General features: G+C 41.4%; 1 long non-coding RNA gene across 1 annotated transcript; it reads left to right on the top strand.

Moving 5' to 3' along the window:
* The first annotated feature begins 1,057 nt into the window (after positions 1 to 1,057).
* On the top strand, positions 1,058 to 10,826 carry LOC122873386. The gene is made up of 4 exons (XR_006377430.1): positions 1,058 to 2,745; positions 3,932 to 3,984; positions 4,138 to 4,454; positions 8,840 to 10,826. It is a non-coding gene; the product is annotated as an uncharacterized LOC122873386 (long non-coding RNA).
* The last annotated feature ends 764 nt before the right edge of the window (positions 10,827 to 11,590 follow it).

Below are 11,590 nucleotides of genomic sequence, written 5' to 3'. Positions count from 1 at the left end.
GTGTCTGGTCAATATTCTCTGTGCGCTGCGAGTGAATCTGGCAAACACACTGATAATATATTATAAACGATATAAATTATATATTATATATGATATAAATTTTCTGATTCTGTTAAAATAGGCTATGCATCCCATGTTTGCCAACCCTTGGATTTTCCTGCCCCTCTCCCCGCTGTTCTCCTGGCGTTTCAATTCCCCTGATTTTTCCCCCCGCATGATGAATTTTCAACATCTGCCCATCCAGTATAATTATTAGAAATAGTATCACGGCTGTTTGTGATTGTGTTTTTTAAATTAGGCTTACTTATTCCACATATTTGTCAGATGTATCCAAACAGATAGCGAGAGGAGCAGAATCGCTTATTGCCCACCGCGGAGAAATGCGCTTCTGGTGTGAAAGGCCAGGCAACTGCTCACGTGAGAGTTGACATATTGCAGCGCTTTGTGACACTTCCGCCTTTCCAGTGTTAGGAGGCTATTAGCATAGCTTAGCATAAAGATTGGAAGCAGGGGTAAACAGCTAGACTGGCTCTGTCCAAAGTTCAAAAACATACTGTATATACCAGCACCTCTAAAATTGACTAATTAACATGTTGTATTTTGTTTGTTCCATCCCACAATATGCTAGTTGCCTGGCAACCTCAATGTGACAAGACTCAGGGGAAGGCAATTCACCTGGCTGTTGTTCATCAATAGTTATTGCACTCTAAATCCACAGATTGTTATTTTACATTTCTGTTTAACTTCAGAATAAATAAAAAAGATACAACCTGTTAGTTAATCAGCGTTAGAGGTGCTGGTGGGTGGATTTTTTAACTTAGGAGAGAGCCAGGCTAGCTGTTTCCCCCTGCTTTCAGTCATTATGCTAAGCTAACTGCCTCCCGACTTTTGCTCCATACTTAACGCACAGAAATGAGTTGTTGGATCGATCTTCTCATCTAACTCTTGGAAAGAAAGCGAATAAGTGTATTTACCAAATGTTACTATTTCTTTTAGAAAACTTGCTCACATTGGGGCGCCCCCATGTCTTGCTAAGTTAGTTTAATCACCTCTCGGCTCCAGCTTTGTAACGCGCATGTCTACTCATTTAACTCACGAAAAGAAAGCAAATATCGGCGTATTTCCCAAAATGTTGAATAATACCTTTAAAATTAATGTCTGAATTGACTAAAAGAACTGTCAGTACTTCATTCCCTGGTCTCTCTGAGTGGCTACTTACAGTTTATTTAATATAAATTCCTCAGAATGTGGATTTTTCAAAGGAAACTGGACCCAAAAATAATGCATATCACTCCTGCTATTGTGTTAAACAGCAACTGTCCCATTTTTCTGGCAGTAAAATATGCCAGAAATAAGCAAGACCTGAACAGCAATTTGGTATATTTATGTTGAAAACAGGTGATTACTATCAAAGCCTCGGATCCCATATGACCGTAATGTTTGAATATACAATTTAAGCCTAAGAATATACAGTGCACAGGACCTGCCTGTTTCTCCTCAGAGAGGCAAGTCTGGAGGGTCTGCAAAAACAGGCCAAGCTGCTCTTAAAATGGCCACCAGTGTGAGAGATTTATCACACAACCTGCACACTAGTAAAAAGAGATCATTTGCTCCCCTTCCTCCATACATAAACTGCTATCTCATTCCGGGGGGCATAACATTTATTATGGCATACTTTCTGCCTCTTCATCCTACCCCCTTTACCCAGACATGGTGTTGTGTAGTAACAAGGAAATTTATCACTCAGTTTTATGCATCAGTACAGATGTCTCGGACAGGAGTCACAGTGATGGCTAATCGTATACTGTCAGTTACAGTTAGCATCACATTAGCATAAATGCTTACAGGTCAGGTATGTGCCAACTTGAGGGCAGAAACATAAAGGTGAGGTCAATCAGAAAACATGCTTTAGTTTGGAGGCTCCAAAACACCAAACGGATCAAGGAACTGTTCTGTCTCTGAAACAAATAGCAGCAGACAGGCTGTCATAAAAGAACACACAGCATATCACAATTCCAATCCTGCAGGTTCAGAAAACCAGCTGTCTGTTCTTATTTGTCCATATGTCCCCTTTAGTATCTATGACACGAGGGTGGACTTTTGTAAATGAGGCCCTTGCCACAATGTTTTGTAGTAATGCTGATATTCAGCAAAGCTTGGGTTGAAGCGCGTCAGCCTTTGTTTAACTCACACTGTGTCCTGAAGGATACGTGTGAGGAGGATATAACTGTGCAGTGCAGAAAACAAGAGAGGTCTCCAGCTGTAGCCGCACTAGCTGCTGACAGTCCTTTAAATAGAAGTACTTGTAGGGTTGTTTTAGACAAAAGTGGGATCTTTACATGGTGTTGAGTGTGAGGATGCACACACACAAGCACATACACACTTCCCTTCCATTTTCAAACACACCCTCAAATCAATAGCCTGATTGAATTTGGTTCTCCCCTTCTTGCTCCCCAGGGGTCCTGTTGATTGGGCTTGGCAAACGCAATGTTGTGTGTGTGTGTGTAACAGAGAGAGAGAGTATAAATGTGTGTGTTTCTTTCATTGTACACACAGCAAAGTAACGATTCTGATCTGCATTCTGAGAGGCTCTCCAGTCCCCAGAGCAAAATCAAGACACGCCTTTTCCACACATCTTGACGAATCGCTACCCGTAAGGTCCAAAACTCCTCACTCGGCCATGTCCGGAAGTCTCTGACAGTCAGCAGAGGAAATCGCCTACAGTTGATGTATCGAGTTAATCTGGTAACTAAATGCAATTCAAAATGACTATGAGTCAGTTGGCTGTGCATCAACTCTGTCCGCTCCAAAACTCTCAGACTGAGGAATGACATTTTCTGTCACATCTCGCACAAAAAGACATATGCGATCAGGCAACTTTTTTCATGAATTATGTGACATTATCTAATAAAAAAATGGAATGACCTGTCTTATCTCACTTCAATGGGGGAAGGGGAATCACTTCACTCAGTGGCAGTTGATCTAAGAGAAAATTTGGTTTTAGGATGCATCAGTTGGCTATTGGATATGACAAGGAAACGTTTACCATCTTTAAGATTATTAATATAACTAATAACTAAATAATGGTACTGATTTTTTATTATAAGCTACATTGACACACTTTAAAAACAAATATCTGATACATCTGCAGTGTATGTCATGATGGGTCTGTTGCTATATCCGCAGTAATGAGTTAAATTCGGGGACTGAATATTTTTAATAGCTCATAACCGCTATTACCTTTGCAAGTCCCTTTGCCTTGTAATGTAACAGCTTTAACACCAACTGAGAGAGAGATAAAAATTTGCAAATGAGAGAAAAAGAGAGGAATTGTGAGGCACTCCCTCTCCCCCTCTCTATGACTTTGCACTTTTCTCCTTATTGGAGAGTGGAGGCGGACCTGCCAGCGTCCTGTCGGGGACAGCAGCAGCAGCAGCCCAAAACTGTGGCCAGAATCTCTAATGAGAGGTCTAGAGAGATAATTGATGGCAATTTTGAATTTGCTAGCCATTATACAGGCCTTGAACACTTTGGTTTAATGAGAATTAAAGATGCAAAAGCAATGCATTTTATAGCAATCAGGCAAACAACCCATGGGAAGGGAAGATGGGAGGAAAGAGGGGAGTGGAAAAGAGGGAAAGAAACAACACAGAGGGGGCAGTTATGGGTCTGAAATCAGCAGGCAGGAAAGAAACGATCAGCCACTACTGTTGTTTATGCATACTGTGTCTTTTTTTAAATATTATATAAATTCTGCTGTTTTCATTTTGGTCTTTTTTGTGGTTCACACATATTTGAAACTAATATTTGTGTGTATATAATTTTAAAACAGATTTGTATCTCTTCACTACACAGCAATTAGGTTTTTTATCAATGATGAATGATTTTCATTTTTTGCCAACAAGTTTTTTTTTTCACCTAATATCCACAGATAAACACTTGGCATACTCGCTACTCGCCTTATATTTCAGTGAATAACACACTGTAAGTATACTGTATGATATCAGCATATCACTCATTTCAGTTTAATCTGATCGTATCTTTATATTATCTATGACAATAATGCATGAAATCAGAATATCAATTATTTCTACTTAAAACTTTATGTTCTATTTGTTGACTGAACTGCCCATGTAGGTGGTCTCCCTTTTCATCAGCCCTCCTGTATGAAAAAGGACAATATCCTGCTGTCAGCCCTCAGGCATATACTGGGAATGTCAACTCAAACTGTCACCATGGGGAGTCAAAGATGGAGGAGGGATGGTGGGGAGGAAGCACAGGGGTAAGAGGAGGAGGAGAAGGAAGATGAGAAAGGGAGGATGCCACAACAATCAGCGTCCTGCAGACAGTGGCATGCAGTCCCACTCTGTGGGGGAGTGGTGATGACATCAGAGGAGCAGCAGGAACAGCCCGCTGACTCTCATCATACAGAGACAGGGTGGTTGCACCCACAGGTGAGGGCAGAACTGGCCTCCTGTGCTGTGAGACACACACAGGCACACACACTAACACACACACACACGTAAAAATAAACTACACACAAAAACTGTTATTTCACATAAGCCACATAAATACAAAATGCTTTACCGGAGACACAAAAACTTATGTTCACTGAAATACTTTTGATATTGTATTATTAGTAGAGACAATTTAAGATAAATATGCCGAAAATCGGACAGGCTACATTAGCTAGCACTCCAAGCTCGGGCTAAATTAGTCTGAGCCTGATTAAGTTTGTTCATCATTCACCTCAGTGTACTGTACCAAGGGCATTGACAGTATACATATTTACATTATTGTCAGAGAAGTTTGTAGTTAGTAACAAGTAGTAGTAGTAGTTAGTATCAAGTTGTAGTACCCCACTGTAAAAATACTTTATTACAAGTACAAGTCTTACATTTAAAATTTTACTTGCGTAAAAGTATTCAAGTAGAAAGGCCTCTTTAAAAGTGTAAATTATCATTACATTAATAATAATATAATTTAATTATTGTTATTACGGATGCATTAGCATGCAGGCAGCCTTTTAATATTGGAGCTGTACAAGGTAGAGCTAAATTTAACTGTTTGTAAAACCTTAAAGCAGCAATAATTGTTTTTTTTTGTTTGTTTGTTTGGTTGTCTGGTAAATGTTCTAATACCCACTCCTTTTAGCTCTGTTTTGGCACAATCTCCTGAGGGAAATATCTGGCTCTTTAGCTAATAGATACTTTCCTTGGTGCTGGGCAGGTAGTGTTCAATGGGTTTATCAGAGCTTGTTCACTAAAAACAGCTGCCTATTGCTGCTGGACAGCTTAATAAGAGGAGTAAGAGTAAACCAAAACAGTAAACCAAAACAATGAGCTGAAAGACACTAAAATTCTCTGTAGAGCTGAGGAGAGCTTTAGAGTTGAGTGATAAACAGTGGGTTTTTCAATGAGCGACACTTTTCATATTACACATAGTAATTTGATCCAATTTTAATACAAAAGTATTGATTAGTGCAGCTTTAATCTGCAGTGACTAGTAACAATACTTGTAGAGATATTGATCTTTTTCCACGGAGACAGAGGTCTGTTAATCTAAAAGACAGAATGTAACTATAGAGACCTATAGAAGAAAAATTTCAAGATATTTAGTTGGAATTTCCACATTTTAACGTTTGGTTTCTGTGATGTTCTATGTAGCCTTTGTTTGGACGGATAAGCTGGGCTCTTCTGTGCCCATGAAAAGCATTTCCAACCAAGTTCCTGTGCCAAAAGAAGCCTAAATTACTCTTGTGCCCTGCCTGAGCCCACTTTGATAGATAATTCCCTTTACGTAATCATCTTAACATGATTAATAGACTGTGAGAGTCGTCTAAGAGGTGACTTTTGTTAACCTTTTATGGGTATTTCCCTCTAGAGGAGCTATAAGAGGCTTGGCTATTGTCTGTTTCAACATCAGGGCCAACACAGTCTGCCAGAGTTGATATACTTCTATGACGCCTTGCCTCTCTCAAAGGGAGGGGGAAATGAAGTCCATAAACTCAAACATATTTCCCAGTAAGCACATGAAGAGGGCATAGATAGTTTATTATCCTCAAGAGGAAGTTTTTGCTACAGGCAGGTTCAGGCAATACATGTACACATAAGTGTATTCCAAAGACATATAACACATTCTCTACCTACTAAAACGGACATGTCACAAAATACAAGCATAGTTGATGCAGACACAAACACCATAGCTCCATCAGGGTGGAGAGTTGTGTGCATATGGCAGACGCGACAAACACACACACAAAATACAATACAGAAGTATATTCATGCATATGAAATATAGCATACATCAATACAAACACAGGCAGGTACACAAGAAGGCACATACACAACCTTCCCTGCATGTGCACATGCAAACACACTCACAGAGCAGCAGGTATCCAGTAACAGTGCAGGTCTGGATAGTAACTACTGCACAGGCCATTTGACACCTCCTCTATAGAGATTAAGATGCAGTGTTCTGGCAGAATGCTGAAACACAAGATCAGGCTGCCTGGGCTACATGCCTTTCAACATTATACCATTTGTTCTGAATGATTGACCCTGACATCTTTCATCAAAATTCACGTTTCATTCTTTATTTCTCCCCATAAGCACTGATACAAACGTGTGGTTTCTTTACAACACGTGAACTTGGGAGATGTTTACAGCTCGCCATTTGACGTCTGACAAGATATAAGCGAGACATAAGATATAAGCTCTGCTCTCATGCAAGCTTATTGCATTATAGACTCTATTATGCCATTCAGTGTCAGATGCTCCTTTTACATTACGTGGCATGTCATGAGGAAAAAAATCACTCTCCGTCTTCCCAATAGGCTCAGGTGTCTATGGAAAACCAGGCAGTTCATTTTGTCAGAAAGAGTTCACAGGATGGCCAGAGGGAGTGTTTTTGTGTTACACAAATACACTAAATGCACATTTCATAATGTTACGCAAGACTGGACATGATGTATTGGAGTTGACGCTAAAACGATAAGAGTTGTGTCCATGGAATAAGTAACCGCACCTCCTTAGTTTAAAGAAGAAGAAAAGGGTCTTCATCAAGACTCAAAATTAACACTACTCTTCCAGTCTTTCTACTGTATCTATATTGCCTATTGCCCTTCTGTTCGTGTGGTTATATGTTTTCTTTCTGTTTAATAGAAAAACTTTTGATCATAAAAAATATGCTGTCATTGGAGAGTCATGGCATTGATATGGTGCTGAAGCTACAAATATCTAGTACTGTACTGTTCCCCTTTAAGTGTTTTTTTTTTGTTTCTTTTTTACTGTAGGCACCTAAAACTAAATTCAATTCACATCCATCGTGTTGGAGTAGTGGCAGAAGAACATTTCAAAACCTGAGTAAATAAAACCAAAATGATGTGTGTATGGCTACAGGTTATGAGCGAAAATCTGTTGCTTATTGTTCCCTTAAAAATCCATGCCTTCAGTGTAACTGTAATATAGATAAAAGTTAGATTTTAGTCCATGTCATAGCTCTAGAGTACAAAAGTGAAATTACAGGACATTCAACATATGTTTTCTAGTCAGGATGTTGTGTCAACTTTAATGAAAAAACATCACATTAATTCATATTTATTTTTTTAGAAGCACTTGCTGTCCCACTGTAGATAAAACACAAAAGGATTTTGATGCCTCTTGCTTCACAGCAGCTGGGAGGTCAGCAGACAAGGTTAAACATTTTGTTTACATACTGTAGTGACCTCACATACTGAGCTGGTCTCCTGAAAAGTGGACAAGATTGCTGCACTGACAGCAAACATCAATGTAATAACAAAGTGGAGAATATGGATGAAACCACTAAGCCTACTGCCTGCGTGTATGTATGTGTTTGTGTGATGACAGGCTTAGTTTGGGAAATATTGGAAGCCCTTCTCAAGACAAACAAACATAGATCTGTTGTTGTCATGAACTCACACATGTGCGTGATCACCAATGCTCTCAAAGATAATTTGGAACCAAAGCTTTCACTCTGTCAGTATAGTGACATGTTGATATTCATATCCCCTCCACACACACACACACACACACACACACACCACAGAGTGTCACAACATGATGCAGGCCTGCTAATCCGACTGGTCATCCCTCTGGGGTCAGAGCTGACACACATCTCCAGCATTCTGACAGTGATTTCCCTCATGCGCTGGTAAGCAGCTGCCACCTCACCTTCTCCACGCACACAAACACCAGACAGGCTAGGCTGACAAGTCACCAGACAGACAGACAGTGTGATATTGCCCAGCCTAGTTCTACACCTGCCTCTACAGTTTTTCTATCCCTGCCTGCCTGTCTGCTTGGCTTCCTCGCGTGTTTGGATAGCTGCCTTGCTCACTCTTCAACCCCTAATTGTCTGGTATGCTGGCTTACCTCTCTGGCTTGCTAAGAGAAGTTATACCAACAATTTGTTGACTAAACTTCGCTCTGGCTGGCTTAACAACAGTTCGCTTGCTGATTGTCCAACCCCCTACCTGCCTAACAAACTCCCTACCTAGCTCAAAGGATAAGTGTCTGGTTCTGCACCTGCTAAGCCTTCCCCCTGCACAGGGACCTGGGGAATGCACAACACCGAACCCTTTAATAAGAATAATAATAAGACAGGCACCTGCAGGGGCAGCTACTGAGAGCCACCACTGGGCCTTTGGGATTAGGGGATTACTGGTGGCAATGGGAGACACAAAGCCACTGTGCGGGGGTGGGCATGGTTAGCTCAGCTGCAGAGAGGTGGGGGAGTGGCTCAGGTGAGCAGTGTCAGGGAGAGCTAATTGTCACAGCTGTGTCGTGTTGACTAATTATGCTCTCCCCTTTATATTCAGCAGTGTGCGGGACCTGAGGGCTGCCACACATACACCTGAGCCATGGCGGGCAGTCAGTGAGGCTGAGAGTTTGTTGCTTGAACTTTTGGAGAAAGTGAACTGTCTGGGCAAGCAGAGGTGCTGTCAAGACAGACTGATGTTTCCTTTTGCAATATTGTGTGTGTGTGTGAGTGGTCAAATAATAAAATACATTGTCTGCAAGCTGTGTCTTGGCATCTGCCTTGTAACCAGGGAGTCTGGTAGCGAAGGCATGCTACACATTGATGTAGAAGTTCTCTCTCTCTCTTTGTCTCTTTATGTGTCTCTGATGCACACAGATATTCTTTATTTCAGCAATGTCTTTATTTCAAAGGATAATACTTTACTCATGATAATACATCATATCTAGTACATTTTAAAGGGAAAATGTGGTCATAGCAAAACTGCAGGAGAAATTTTAAATCACAGCTTTCAACATTTTTCTAGCCACGCTAGCAGCGTGGTTCTAGGGATGGCAATGTCGGTTTGTTGGTCGATAACTCTGGTCTAGACTGAAATATACTAACAGCTATTGGATGGGTTGGAAGAGGGAAACGTACTGAGGTCAGTTTCTACTGAACACAGGAAACAAACATCCTGCCAAGTACTGTAAATTATAAGCTGCTCAATACAAACAGCAACAGTTTAACGCAAACTTTTCACCCTCGCTCAGCAATAACATCAGCCCTCAGGTAGTTAGTCACTATCCAGGATGAGAAATCAATGGCAGACTGCAGTCTGGTTTCACTTGGCTGAGAGGAGAACATTTAGGCCTGCTTCGACAAATGCTGTTGTGCACTGCTGTCCGGACACCGACACAGCTCACAGCTTGTTAATGTGCTGCTGCTTAAAGTAGGAGGTTATTTGTCTTATGTTTTGGACTTTGGCCAACTTTTGCATTTGAAAACCTAACTTACTAGAGGGAGAAATTCGGCATCGACAGCAAAATATACAAATCTTTATGTTTTTGTTTGCTGCTGTTTAGCAGAATGGCATTTTTGTGCATTATGTCAGTGTGATGCCTCCACGTGACCTGAGTCACTGCTGTGCACTTTGCTTTTCTCCTCCACCCATCACTGTATGTATTTACACCCGAGGGACAATATGGATGGCCAGTGGGCAATGACACCAAACACACACAAATGCGCAAACCTCCAAACACTCAAAAGGTGAGCAAATATTTTCCTCACCATGGGGAATTCTATTAAGTTTTATGAAAGTGAAATGAAACCACACACACAGGTGATGAGCCAATATTGCCATGACTGGGGGGAGTTGTGTTTAATAACTTACTGAGGGAAAGTGTTTCCATAGGTGGGCGGAAGCAACTTTCTCAGAGTAAACCGTGGGTGGAGAGATCAGCGTCCTGAAGCTTCCACACAAATGGAGGGAGATGAGAGGCAGAGAGACCTTGGCTAGTGTGGCAATAGATCCTGGTAATATAAGCATGAATTTTCTGTCATGGTCTGGCTTTGACTCTCCTTCATCCCTAGTGTTTCCAGCTGTTCTCCCCCTTCCCTTGTGTTTCCTGTTTATGTCTGTATCTCTGTGTGTGGGATCTGGTCTAAGCGTGGCCTTCATTCACTCTCCTACACACCTGCAACCAACTACCAATCAATCCTTGCCACCAAGCATCCTGCACACCTGTGATCCATCCAATCGTCCAGCTCCAGCAGTATATAGCCAGATCGTCAGTTAACCTAAGTGGTACACAGACATGGTCAAGTTATCTGCATGTTGTTTCTGTGTGTCTTTGGCTCTCCTGGTAACCTGTGTTTCTCCTTGCGAACCTGCCTGCCTACCTGGATTTACGCTCTTATGTGTATTCGTTTGCCGATAACCTGCCTGACGCCCAGACTCTGTGTCAATTCAAGACAGCCTGCCAAACCAGACAACACCACTGCGAGATCTCAGTCCACACTCAAGCCATTCTGCTATCTGTGTGTGAAATAAACTCTGAGTCTTCGTCTGAGTCTTCGTCTGAGTCCTGCTTTCTTAAAACACTACATTTTCTGGGGAAGGACTGCTGATCAAACATCACACATAAGTGCAGGAGTGTCATCAAAAATATATCTTTTTCAAAAGCAAGCTGCTGCAAGCTGTATTAAAAAGTAAACCTGTGTAAACACGTACTTCCTTTCCCCTGCTCATACTAGTCATCAAACGCCTTGCAGTGAATACACATTGCAGTAAGTAAGTGTATTAATCTAGCCATCATCTTGTGGATCATTTGGACAGTGTCACAACGTGTGACCCGCAGTGTCCTACCGTATCAAAGCGAAGAGGCAGGCTATGACAAGTGACACAGAGGATGCTTCAAAAGTCCCACTCACCATGACTCATCCTAACTGCCCCCGAGGTTCGCATGGCTGTCACTCAAACTGTTTTCCAATCAATGCAACTTCAGCAGACGTAGTTGATTATCGCTTTAATGAGAGAGCCTGACTGGTTTCCATTAGTTTCACAGGCCTGGATACCCCTGGGACCTGGTTTAATTTTCTTGGTATCCATTTATCCCTAAAGCTGAATCATAACATGCCACTTATTGGTGAATCATTGTTAGAGTCAATGAATTGGACTGACATGATTACCACTGGTGATGTTTGTGGTGCTAGGCAAGAGAGGATATAATGTCATATCATAATACTTTAGAAAGCAAATGCAAAACAAAGACTTCTTACCTGTCCTTAGTGTCTTCAGCGCAGTCTCCGTCACGCTGCAACACATCTGCAT

The sequence above is a fragment of the Siniperca chuatsi genome, linkage group LG3 (assembly GCF_020085105.1).
Source record: "Siniperca chuatsi isolate FFG_IHB_CAS linkage group LG3, ASM2008510v1, whole genome shotgun sequence".
NCBI classification, from domain to species: Eukaryota; Metazoa; Chordata; class Actinopteri; order Centrarchiformes; family Sinipercidae; genus Siniperca; species Siniperca chuatsi.
This window is presented reverse-complemented; position numbering and strand designations above follow the sequence as displayed.